Source organism: Chiloscyllium plagiosum, chromosome 17 (assembly GCF_004010195.1).
Source record: "Chiloscyllium plagiosum isolate BGI_BamShark_2017 chromosome 17, ASM401019v2, whole genome shotgun sequence".
Taxonomy (NCBI): domain Eukaryota; kingdom Metazoa; phylum Chordata; class Chondrichthyes; order Orectolobiformes; family Hemiscylliidae; genus Chiloscyllium; species Chiloscyllium plagiosum.
This window is the reverse complement of record NC_057726.1, coordinates 25,489,350-25,502,228: the sequence shown is the minus strand read 5'-3', so window position 1 is coordinate 25,502,228 and position 12,879 is coordinate 25,489,350. Positions and strand designations below refer to the sequence as shown.

General features: G+C 39.9%; 1 long non-coding RNA gene across 2 annotated transcripts; it reads left to right on the top strand.

Annotated features, from left to right (window-relative positions):
• Positions 1–1,153: 1,153 nt before the first annotated feature.
• On the top strand, positions 1,154–11,882 carry LOC122558287. 2 transcript variants are annotated; one of them, XR_006314093.1, is made up of 5 exons: positions 1,154–1,221; positions 3,801–3,952; positions 4,060–4,162; positions 5,473–5,529; positions 11,721–11,882. It is a non-coding gene; the product is annotated as an uncharacterized LOC122558287 (long non-coding RNA). The 2 variants fall into 2 exon arrangements; XR_006314092.1 differs by having other exon boundaries at positions 5,470–5,529.
• Positions 11,883–12,879: the final 997 nt, after the last annotated feature.

The following is a 12,879-nucleotide window of genomic DNA, read 5'->3' as shown; positions in this document are numbered from 1 at the left end:
TTCTAAGTACCCTCCAGAGGCACTAGTTAAAGAGTATGTCCATTACATGAATTATAAAATGCTGATTGCTCTTTTAAGTTACAGAAGGCTAACTTTTGTAGCTGCATCCTGCAACAACAGCCATACTACAACGAGAAACATGGAGCATGCCTTATCAGTGATTTCAATGCCTGGACCACCCATGAGAAATTTTACAGCATAACCTTGACTATTTATTAAGTATTGCCCTTGTTGTATATGTTTACAATCATGAATATTGAGCCATTATCAACAATTGGGCAGCATGATGCAGCAGAAAGAACAAAAGGAGGAAGTACAAGAGCTGGAAAAAGAACATTAGCAACATCACAAGTGCTTCTGCCGCAAGTCATACACAGCAACCCCTCCACAAACAGTTTACATGAATCATTTCTTCCATTCTGAAAACATCAACAATCCCACACTCTTCACCACTTTTGCCAGAATATCGTTATCAATTGGTTTCCTCCAGTCCAGTGTAGTGCATTTTGCTCTCAATTCACTGCCTTTTTGTTTTCCTCATTCTGGATTAGGGCATCAATGGCTGGGCCAGCATTTATTGTCCATCCCTAGTTGCTCAGAGAGTAGCTAAGAGTCAACTACATTTTTGGCTGAAGTCACATGTAGACCAGACACAGTAAGGACGGCAGGTTCCTTCCTTAAATGATATTAGTGAACCAGCTGGGCTTTTCTGACAATTGACAATCGTTTCACAGTGATCCTTAGCTCCAGATTTTTATTGAATTCAAATTCCACCATCTGCTATGACAGGATTTGAACCTAAATCCCCAGAACCTGGGTTTCTGGACCAACAGTCCAGCAATAATACTATTATAGGCCATCGCCTCCTCTAAATATTAAAGCCATCTTGAGGTAGGCAATGGAATACATTGGTGCTCACATTGTATGACTAAACTGGCTAGAGATGGGATCAATACATTATTAATCCACAATGAGCTGGCAAGGCAGTTTGAGACAAGTAACACAAGACAATCACACTTAGCAAAGAAGCAAAGACTTGGTCTCTTTTCTAAGCAGTGAAAAGGGATCTCTTACCTTACCTGCATTTCTTCACAGCAGGTGACACAATTTCCTCTGGAAAAGCCAGTAACTTCCAGAAACTTCTTTGTTTTTGAAGAACCAGGAGAGGATCCTCCAAGCCTCCCTCATTTTAAACCTCCATCTTGAATATTGATTAAACAGGTAACTTGTTTCTTGTTACTCTGTTAATAACTTTGTATCTGGGTTGCATCTCTTGAAATCATGATCTGTTTGCATGTACAACTGCTTTTGGGGGGACTGTGTAGTGTGTTTATATTTCCTATGTTGTGAGAATAAGTATTGAAACACTTCTTAAAGCTACATCCTATTGTGGTCAACCAAGTGGTGACAACAAGGAAATGTTTTCCCATTATCTCTCTCTTTTGAAAGTAAGCATTTCCTGAAGTTTGCCCATTGACCTTTTGGGGTAGCCTGAGAGTTTGAAGCCTGCAGCTATGTCCTCTGCTTCAGAGCTGTCATGTGATCTCACCCTTTTGCTCTAGCTCTCCACCTTTGTGTTAGGTGATTCATCAGCTGCAAATCCACTTCCAAACTAAACTCTAAAAGTTAATGCAGTATCAATTTCTTGGCTAGTGTTTTCTAGGAGTAGATGAAATAATAGTAAATCTTTAGGACAGCTAGACTTCTCCTCTTAAAGTTCCAGCTCAGCAACTCCCCATGGACGAGGCAATAGGTATTATTGCTGGACTATTAATCTAGAGACCCAGGTAGTGTTTGAGGGACCTGGGTTCAAATCTAGCCATGGAGCATGGTGAAGTTTGAATTCAATAAAACAATCTCAAATTGAGAGTTTAATGGTAGCCAAGAATCCATTGTTGATCGTCAGGAAAAACCTACCTGGTTCACTAATGTACTTTAGGGAAGGAAACTGCCATCCTTACCTGATCTGGCCTCTATATAACTTCACACCCATAATAATGTGGTTGATTCTTAACTGCCCTCTGGGTTATTAAGGATTAGGCAATAAATATCGACCTAGCCAGTAATGCCCTCGCCTTCATCCAAGAATGAATTTAAAAAGAATTGGATTTTTAGCATGTGAAATGGAAAAGCTGGTAGCCTGGTGTGCAGTGACTACAGAGAAAGAAATGGCCATTGAAGTAGCGAATCTTGGTTTAGATTGAAATAATAAGGAGGAAAGGATGTGAGGTTGTACTGGATCAACTCTCCCCCAGTGTCACAATTTTTCATGACTTTGACTCACTCCTTATCTTTGACGGTCATATGTTTTCTTTCACAAGAGAATGGTTGTGCGGGTGAGTACAGTCACCGCTGATGGCAGCCTCCTGTCACAAGTTGTGAGCGATTTCCTTCTAAATGAAAGAAAGAAGTGAATCATTTTAGTGACATTTCTGTGAGGTGTTTGTAGAATATACATGTCAGATCGAATAGTTTATATTCAATGTGTAAGTCGAGTGGTTTAGGGAACTGACATTTGCAATGTGGACGAGTATGTGTGACTCCGAGAAGAAAGTGGGGCAAAGTGTGATACAATGATTGTTGGAGAGATTTGGGAAATAAAGTATAGGAGTATTTAAGTAGTGAGACTAGAGGGAGAGGGCATAGAATCAGAATGCAAGACAGCAATAGCATTAGCTTGAGAATTCAGATGAGGTTTTCTGTACTGTTTTAGGCATTGCATGCGTGCAGTGGGAACTAAAGACCTGATAGTGCCTTCCTTAGAACCTCTTCCTGTTGGCAGAGAGAAATTGAATACAGGGTTTTCTTTCATCCTCTTTCCTCCACCCCCCACCATCACCACCACCTGACAACCAGTTGGACCAAAGTTTCTATTGCAACCTGGGTAATCTCTAACAGCTAGTACTTTCAATCTCAGATATTTTCCTTCATCTGCAGCAAGCGTGCACCTCCCATTTAAGGCGCATTGGCTCTCTGTAAGTGGCACAGGATTTCCTGAGCAGTGAAGCAGGCATACAGCCAATGGATAATAATGGGTAGTGATGGCTGCACGCCTAAATCATTATAATGAGCTGCCAACACCAACTTCATGTGGTCCCTTGGTGCATCTGTTTGCGGGCGTGATTCGTTTTCCATGCTATGATATTTTAGTTGAGTTCTGTCACAGAAATTAAATGAATTGAGGCACTTCTTTGCCAGAATCAAAAATGTAATAGGATCACCACATTTTTTTGGAATACTAAATTAAGACTATTACTTTTGAGCCCATTGCTGGGAAGCTCTTGACATCAGTTCAACGTTAATTGTTTCCTTCTGTGAGGAAGTGCCTGCCCACTTTTCTTGGTACTTCCAAGATTAGCAAATATTCTGTGTTGTAAATTATCGGTAGGAATCTAAGAGTTGAATGTTCCCGGCCCTATGGTGACAGGCTTAGAGGCAGCAAAAGGCTTGGAAAATAATAGGATGCTGCATCAATAGAGACTCAATCATCCAGAGGAACACCTAGCAGTGTAGGAAGGCATTAAAGATGATCTTCTCTGCTCTGCCAGGGTAAATCTTACCGTCTTCTCTCTGCTACCATAAACCCTGTCTTAGCTACTATACCCACATCCCATCAAGGCTCATCCCATCACTGTTTAACTACTGCAGTCAGTAATCTTCCCTCTCCCATTCTCATGTACCCTGACATTCCCAGACACCCCTGCTTTACTTACTGACTGAGTCCTCCCAACCAGCACCAGCACTAACAGCGGTGTCAGTCACCTTCATCTTACTCAATCCCTCCCTTTCTCTCATTACAGGAGAAAAAGGCCCACAGTAGGGCCGAAGAAGCCAGGATAGGTAGTGGGGTGCCTGACATTTGGCTCCTCACACTCAATGAAAGGAGGTTATTGGCTCTGGGTGGGAGGTCTGATCCTGTAGAGATGAAGGGAATCCCTGTCCTGGCAACCAGGTGAGAAGCATCATTCATTGCAACTCTTCCATTACCCTCACTGTCAATGCAGTTTTCATCTGCCACACCTTATAACCTTCAGTCTCCACACTTTGTCTCTTTTGCAGATACCAGCAGCACATCCACGTTGGCATAGTCAATGCACCAATCTGCCCGACATCCCCTTGCCATCTCTGAAGAAGCTTGTGCAGTGCCTCAGAGGACGCACAGGTGTGGATGCCTCTTGCAACCATCCACCAGCTCAGATATTGACATCTCACTGGGTATTTTATCTAGACTAGAGTTGGGAGTACCTGCTGGTGAGCATTCCATTGCCACGTCTTCTCAGTTAGTTGAGGAAGAAAGGCCTGAACTCCCTGACTTTCAAAGGACTGCTGGAGGTGAGGCACCTCCACATCCCCAGGCAGAAGATGATCCCAGGGAATTTATACAAATGCTCAAGCTGACACAGGGTTAGCAGATAGGTTTGTCAGACAGCGGGCAACCTTAAACAAGAATTGCAGCAATTCCATCCATACCCTGTTGCCCCAGGTAAACAATAATTTGAAAGCAGGCTCACACTCCATTGCCCTAGCTAGTGGTCTCATCACCAATAGCAAGGCAAGAGATTAAGGGATCTTGACCTCAATCTAGGGGACAACACCTCTACAAACTGTATAGACCACACTTGATTTCTTTTGCATTTCCCACCATAGCCACTGTCATTCCGGGCCTATAATCATAGCCCCATGACTCCATTCCATACAGAGGTCAATACCTTCCTGAACTATTATCAGGGAATTGTCTGGAGTCCTGCGTACATCCCTATCTATGCAAGTGTGTAGAAAAAAAGAAAAACTGGCCTCTCCTGGCAGGTCAAGAGAGAGAGGGAGGTGACTATCCTTATATCTTGAGATATGTCCTGAATTCATGGGTTAAAAAGTTCAAACATGTGATGGACATAGTGCAGACTACCACCACCTAGAATTAATGTACATTAACAGGTCTTTGTTAGCAGATAGCACCTGCTTTTCAGATGGCAGTGTTTGTCCAGCAATTTCCTTTCTCAGATGGAAGATGGATCAGGGAAGATGGTTGGTGAGCCAGGGGAGAGTTCCCGAGATAGTATGAACAGATCAATACACTGTACCAACCAGCTGCTCACCCTTTAGAACCAGTCATATGCCCTAAACGATCAAGGGTTGTATACTTTTCTTTAATACCGTATATATCAAAACTGCTACTTCTTAATAAACTGTCTGAAAATTACTGATGAATAACCAACTGCCTATTTTAGATAACAATAGCTTCAGATCCTAAATCTTACAGATTGGGCTATAGCATCAGAAGACCTTCTGCTGTCCTTAACAGTACCTGCTAGTGCAGGATCTTTGATCCCAATGTTGGGATCCCAAAACCTGCTATTACATGGAATATTATGTCTTATTATTGGAGAATATGTGCTGCCTGTTCTTTTATTTTCTTACTATTATCTTTATGTCCTCTAATTTCTTTCCTTTGCACCCCTTTGGTTTCAGCAGTGTTTGATTCTCGGGAAAGGCTCACTGTTATCAGATTCCCTTCGGAATTATACTAAAGTGAGTATTGTTCATATGCAACTCTGGTGTAGGAATTTGGTTGATATTCCGCCATGGACTGTGTTTAAAGAAATAAATTAAACCATTGCTAAAGGCTGAGAATTGTCAGCCTGATAACACTCACAAAAAAGTAGATTTTTCAGTTTTGCAAACAGTTGAGAGAGAGTTGGCCATTAAACAATTCTCAGAAACATTTTGCTTCAGGCACAAAACAAACCTATTATCAATAGGTGTCCACTGGGGAGCACAGTCAGATTTCATCCTAAGATCATGTAAGAACTGTAGAGGGAGTTGGAGACATACTGTATTATTGAAAATAAAACTTGCATAGTATAAATTCAAAGACATAACCTGTTTTTTTTTCTTTTGTCCATAACTTTACAAATGGGCACTAATTTGAGTGTAATGGCTTGAATTTGAACTGTGAATGGATGTGAGCAGAAATGCATTGAATATTTTGAAGGCATTAGTTAAAATTGGTGCAGTATCAGTGTTGGGGAGTTTTCATGGAGGGTTTCACTCTGTGAATTTGAGTGAGTTATCTCATTGTGTGCTGCTCACCATGTATGTACTATGCCTCAGTATCATCATGCTTGCACTATCATTGCCAGTGATGAAAGTACTTTGAGACAAAGCACTTAGTAGATGCACATTCAGTGTGTTTGCCACATAAGTTAGCAAATGTTGCAAGTCTGACATTGACATAGCACAGTGCTATAAAGCAACATGTCCACCCATGATCAATGACTGATCGCTGCTGGCAAATATGATGTGCAACCTGATAAGAAGTAAGGCAAGTCAGAACTGTGGTGAGTTTCTGAGTTCTGAATTACGCAGCAGTGCAAAAAGGCAAGGCAGAGATGCTGCCAGATCCAAGTGGCCGGTAACTGAGTGAGCCCCATGAAAGTAAGCTAAGGGCCCTGAGTAAATGGGGAGCTGAAGCTGCCAAGTACCTGCCCTGACTTTCAGGTTGGGAATTATTTCTATCTAGTTTCTCTCCATCTTGTGGAAGAATAGGAAATTGCACATAAATGAGGCACGATTAAATACTAATGAGATGTAAATTCAGTCCTCTTGTGCCTCTGTAGCAAGTTTCTCATGTCAACATTCAACATTGGGTGGAAAATTGAACATATTTTGGGCTGGAGTTGAGAACTTATTTTGCTAGCTCCGCCACATTTCACCAACTGATCTACTATTGCCCATGTCATTCAGAGATTGGGAAAATTGATATTTCTGCTGTATCATAAAAAAGGATTTGTACAGAGACTTCACCTCACAAGCTGGGCTGACACTGCAGTGCAGCACCGAGGGAGAACTACCATGTCAGACAAGACTATAAGACACAGGGGATGGCATGGTTGCTCAGTGGTTAGCACTGCGGTCTCACAGTACCAGGGACCCAAGTTCAATCCCCACCTTGGGCGACAGTCTGTGTAGAGTTTGCACATTCTCCTGTGCCTGCGTGGGTTTCCTTCGGGTGCTCTGGTTTCCTCCCATAATCTAAAGATGTGCAGGTCAGGTATCCCAGGGAAGGGTCTAGGTGGGTTACTCTTCAGAGGGTTGGTGTGGACTTGTTGGGCTGAAGGGCCTGTTTACACATTATAGGGAATCTTAAAAAAAAATCTCTAATAGGAGCAGAAGTTAAGCCATTTAGCCCATTGAATTTGTTCAGCCATACAATCATGGTTGATAAGTTTCTCATCCCTATTCTCCCACCTTCTCCCCATAACCTTTGATTCCCCCACCAACAAGAACCTATCTATCTCAGTCTTAAATACACTCAATGACCTGCCTACACAGCCTTCTGTAGCATTGCATTCCATAGATTCACCACTCTCTGGCTAAAGAAGTTTTTAAGGAGTCTTTAAACCAAAGCCCCACCTGCATTGATGCCATCCAATAATTAAAGAAGGGCAGGGAGATTCTCCCAGTGTCTGAGCATCCTTCATCCCTCAATCAATAAAACAGATTACTAAGCCATTTTCTTTTGTTAAACCTTGCTGCGTGCCAATTGGCTGCCAGGTTTTCCGCATTGCAATATTTCAAAAATACCAAATTGACTGTAAAACACTTTGGGATATCCTGAGTTTATGAGACTCATCATATAAAAGTACCTCATTCTTATTTTTCTTTTTATTCATTTCAATATTAGTCATACCTTGATGATCCTTTGCCCTGTCAATCGGTATAATTTCTTTCAGCTTAAATGTCCTCAGCTTCAAAGATAAAAAAGAACTCACACTAAATTTATGGAAATTCCAAAGATCACTTTGTGCTTGCTGTCTTAAGTGAACAGAATTGTTCTGGCTCTTGTTCATCCAATTAATTGATTGGATCTCTCCTAAATTAAGGAGTTGATTTTAACCTGGGGTGAGTTCCAGGCAAGTGGCATTGAAATGCATGTGCTGGTTTGTGTTGTTTTTTTTACAGTCCTTTTCCAAATGGAATGGGAACGTAGTGTAGCTGCTAGTGGGGTAGATTTGGACTTGTATCTAAGTGAAGAGGAGGAGCTTTTGAAGGAGGGAAATGGGACTGTATAGAACAGTGGAAGTTGTGATTGTCTTTGGAACACTCCTTTTCTTTGAAATCCACAGAGGAATTGTTTGTGGTCCAGTGGACCTTTTTAATCTTCCCACTGCCTGTCAACATACTGGGAAGTACTGAAACTTTAAAATATTACAGGACTTTTGTTTATGTATTTACACAATGTGAAGATTACTAAGATCGACAATTACAGCCCATCTCTGATTTCCCATTTGAAGTTGGTGGTGAGTATTACTAACTGACTTATTAGGTCAGTTTGGAGGTTGAGTCCACTATGTTGATGTGCTTAGAGTCATAAATAGGGCAGACTAGTTAATTATGATAGTTATTTTCCTAACTGACATTAATGAACCAAACGTGTTATTGGTAATGTCATGGTTACCATGACTGATACAAGCTTATAATTCCATATTTATTGAATTCATCAAATTTTAAGTCTCTCAGTAATCTTGGTAGGATTTGAACTCAAGTTCTGGCGTGTGCATCACCTCTCCAATAGCAATAACCACCAGAGAGGCTCAGTATAAAGCTAGAAGAACAGCTTCTTCTTCTCCTTGGGGACCTTGCAGTCTTCAGGACTCAATATCGAGTTCAATAATTTTAGAGCTTTACTACCTCCTTACCAACCCCTACACCTCAGGTCCCATCATGGCATGGCTTGCTTTCAACACATCCAATCCATTTTCATGCACTCATCGTGCCCATTATCATCAATCTAACTTTTCTTCTTCCCTGGCTTACTATCGACAATCCTTTTGCCTGCCTAACATTTTTCCTCTCTCTCTCTCTCTCTCTCTCTCTGCTTCTTCTATATCAATCTGTTTCCTCTTTTTCCCCCAGCATCCCCTGCTGTCAGCATCATTCCCTTTTTCCCAAGATACTATCAGTTCTGAAGAACAGTCACCGGATTCAAAATATTAACTCCGTTTCTTTCCACAGACCTGCTGTGTTTCTCTAGCTATTTCTGTTTTGGTTTCAGATTTCCAGCATCTGCAGTTCTTTGTGTTATAATAATAGACAATAGACAATAGGTGCAGGAGTAGGCCATTCTGCCCTTCGAGCCTGCACCACCATTCAATATGATCATGGCTGATCATCCTTAATCAGTATCCTGTTCCTGCCTTATCTCCATAACCCTTGATTCCACTATCCTTGAGAGCTCTATCCAACTCTTTCTTAAATGAATCCAGAGACTGGGCCTCCACTGCCCTCTGGGGGCAGAGCATTCCACACAGTCACCACTCTATGGGTGAAGAAGTTTCTCTTCATCTCTGTCCTAAATGGTCCACCCTGTATTTTTAAGCTGTGTCCTCTGGTTCGGGACTCACCCATCAGCGGAAACATGTTTCCTGCCTCCAGAGTGTCCAATCATTTAATAATCTTATATGTCTCAATCAGATCCCCTCTCAGTCTTCTAAACTCAAGGGTATACAAGCCCAGTCGCTCCAGTCTTTCAGCGTAAGGTAGTCCCGCCATTCCAGGAATTGACCTCATGAACCTACGCTGCACTCCCTCAATAGCCAGAATGTCTTTCCTCAAATTTGGAGGCCAGAACTGCACACAATACTCCAGGTGTGGTCTCACCAGGGCCCTGTACAGCCGCAGAAGAACCTCTTTGCTTCTATACTCAATCCCTCTTGTTATGAAGGCCAGCATGCTATCAGCCTTCTTCACTACCTACTGTACCTGCATGCTTATCTTCATTGACTGGTGTACAAGAACACCCAGATCTCTTTGTACTGCCCCTTTACCTAAATTGATTCCATTTCAGTAATAATCTGCCTTCCTGTTCTTGCCATCAAAGTGTATAACCATACATTTATCCACATTAAACTGCATCTGCCATGCATCTGACAACTCACCTAACCTGTTCAGGTCACCCTGTAATCTCCTAACATCCTCCTCACATTTCACCCTGCCACCCAGCTTAGTAGCATCAGCAAATTTGCTAATGTTATTACTAATACCATCTTCTAATAACATAACCACTGTACCAGTATACCCATCAATCCACATTGCATTTATGTGTGAGACTTCTGTGTTTGTTTGATATTCACTGTTCTTACTATCAAATACAATAGCTGTTAGATCTGTGATCAACTGAAAACGAATAAGTAAGGAACTATTCCAGATTAGCTGTTCATCCGATCCACCCAGCAGGGCATGTTTAAGTTACTCGTAACTGCATGGATTTTATGTATTGGGCACAAATATAGCAATTGTCCACATGTTTTATACCAACGTAAAATGGGTGCTACTTTTTCTTATGATAATTGTATTATTCTATTAATTTTCACTTGTTTTAGTCTAGATATCAAGCTTTTTCTTTAAATCAGACAGCACAGGGTGGAATTTCCACTTTGCATTTAATCCACGTGCACATTGTACTTGAAACTTCATTGGTTTTGTGTATTGAATTATATAGTTCAAGCTCCTACTCAAACCTATTTGCATATTACCAAGCATAATGCCTACTATGAACTAAAGCAATCATACTGCATAATAAAACACAATTGCTCATTCTTTTCTTTGCAGTTAAATATATTCTGAAATTTGAGGGTCACAAATGCAGTTTTTTACAATAGTCAGAAACAGATTTAATACAAAAAAAAGCACCTCCTGTGTACTAGTTGCAAACAACCTAGCTTCAATTAACTGAAAGTACTTTTAAAAACTGTACAAAACCATTAGTTACATTGCTCCGCACCAGGCCGTTTCTTAATTTTTTGTAAGAATTTGTCATACCTAAAGCTTAATTACCTTGAAGAACTACAACAGTTCAATTGGTGACATGGTGGAACATGTCATGCAAAAGATTTGAGCCTGGCTAGTTTTGTAGGTGCAGCTGGTTTGCTGAATGATTTTGTTTTCCACACCATAGCAAAAGATTGCAGAAACTCAATATAGATTCAACATAAATACCTTGATTTCTTCTGTTGGTTCAACCCAGTTCAGGCAAAATGCACTAGTAGAATAGTGTAAAGTAGTGGGAAGACCAGGTTCATAAGAGATTAGATGAATCATATCAAGTGTTTCCTTTGCATGTTTCTCAAGATTGTTGCAGCTTCCTGATTTATGATTTATTTGCATTTTAAAGGCATCACTTGAATACTGAAAAATTGCAACATGGTGAAAGAAGCATTGTGTCTTTGCGAATTCAGCTTTTATCGGGTGCTTGATATTTATGTTTTCATTGTAAGTAGAATACATACCATTGCAATTTTTTAATGCAGCTGTTCATTTGGTTAGGGAAATTACAAATTCTAACAATAAAAATGCTCTCCAATACACCCAACTAACAATGTGTAAGCATGCATATGACAAAACATCTGGAGGCTGTGCCACCAAAGGTCTCTGTCTGAACACAGTAATGAATCAGAATGTGTTATGGCATTTTTTTCTACCCTTGTCAACATTTTTTTGCTTATTCATAGCAATACAATAACATTTTATTAAACTATTAATTATTTATGGGTGTAGTATTATGGGTTTATTAAACATTAATTCACACAGAATGTTTAAAATGATCTTTTCCTTTGCATGTGAGACAAAGGAAATAAGATATATAAATATTAAGTGAAACATAGAATATAAGAAGACAAAGGTACTAAATTAATCTGTTCAAAAATATGTTTCCCATTAAGATGTAATTGGATAAACTGCAATAGTTGTGTGAAGATGACTCAAGACAGACAAGTGTGAATACCATGATCTCCTCACCGGAATAACTAAAAGCAGCAGCAGCAAGATGTAAATCAAGAATAAAGCACAACGAATGTAATTCAAATTAACATGAATTGGTTAAGGTACTTCTGACAATAAGGTACTTCTGTTTCTGTCTGTAGGTTGTACAATTGGTAAATTGAATTCTAAATGTCAATGTTCTTTTTTGTAAATTTTTCTGCTAAATTATGTCTAATTTCAGTTAATTTTGATTATAGTTCCTGCTTTAATAATAGCAGTGAATGGACTCTAAATACAAGGAAGATATAGTATTAATGTGAAGTAGCACCTCTCTATAATTCCATGTTGCTGCAGTCTTTTTTTCTCATGTGTCACATCCCTATATATGTGTCTTCAATCATGCTGTGTTGCTGCTGTCTATCTGCTGAAAATGAACAATCAGTCTGATATGCAATCAGATTATCCAAGCGGATTAGGTCAACACTACCGCCATTGTGATGTCACAGAAGTTGCTGCATTTCCACTTAAATTAAAATGTCACTATTTTGAACACAGCTAATTTGATTAATGTAAGATTTGGTGCATAAATTGTGTCTCAATTCAGGTTTTATATAATCCTTTAAAGGAAATGTGTAGGAGTCACTTCAACAAAAGCGCAATGGTAAAATGGGGTGTACTCTGTGTAGAGGTGTAAAACACATCAGAATTTTCAAAAGTGGTATTTGGAAATATGACAATCCACCATGGTTCAAGTTCCTACCATCAAATTTACCACCATCTTTTTTTGCAATTGATATAGAGATGAAGACTTGCACATGCTTTCTGTGTAATGTCACTTTAGGTGCAAGTCAAATGCTTTGAATGACTTGTTAAAATAAGGTTCAAAAACGGCTATCGTGCAACAGTAGCAAATTGTAGAATTCTGGTTTGATTTGCAATGTTTCACTCTTAAAAACAAAGCCAGATTGTTATATATCAGTCAGTTTGTAAAAATGTATTTCTTTTGCCTCTGTTTCTGTATAGATTTTAAAATATATGTTATTATTTTAGTACCAAGGAGTTTAAATATGAGATGGTCTTACACTCTTTTGGAAGTCAATAAAACTGCCCAAACAATTG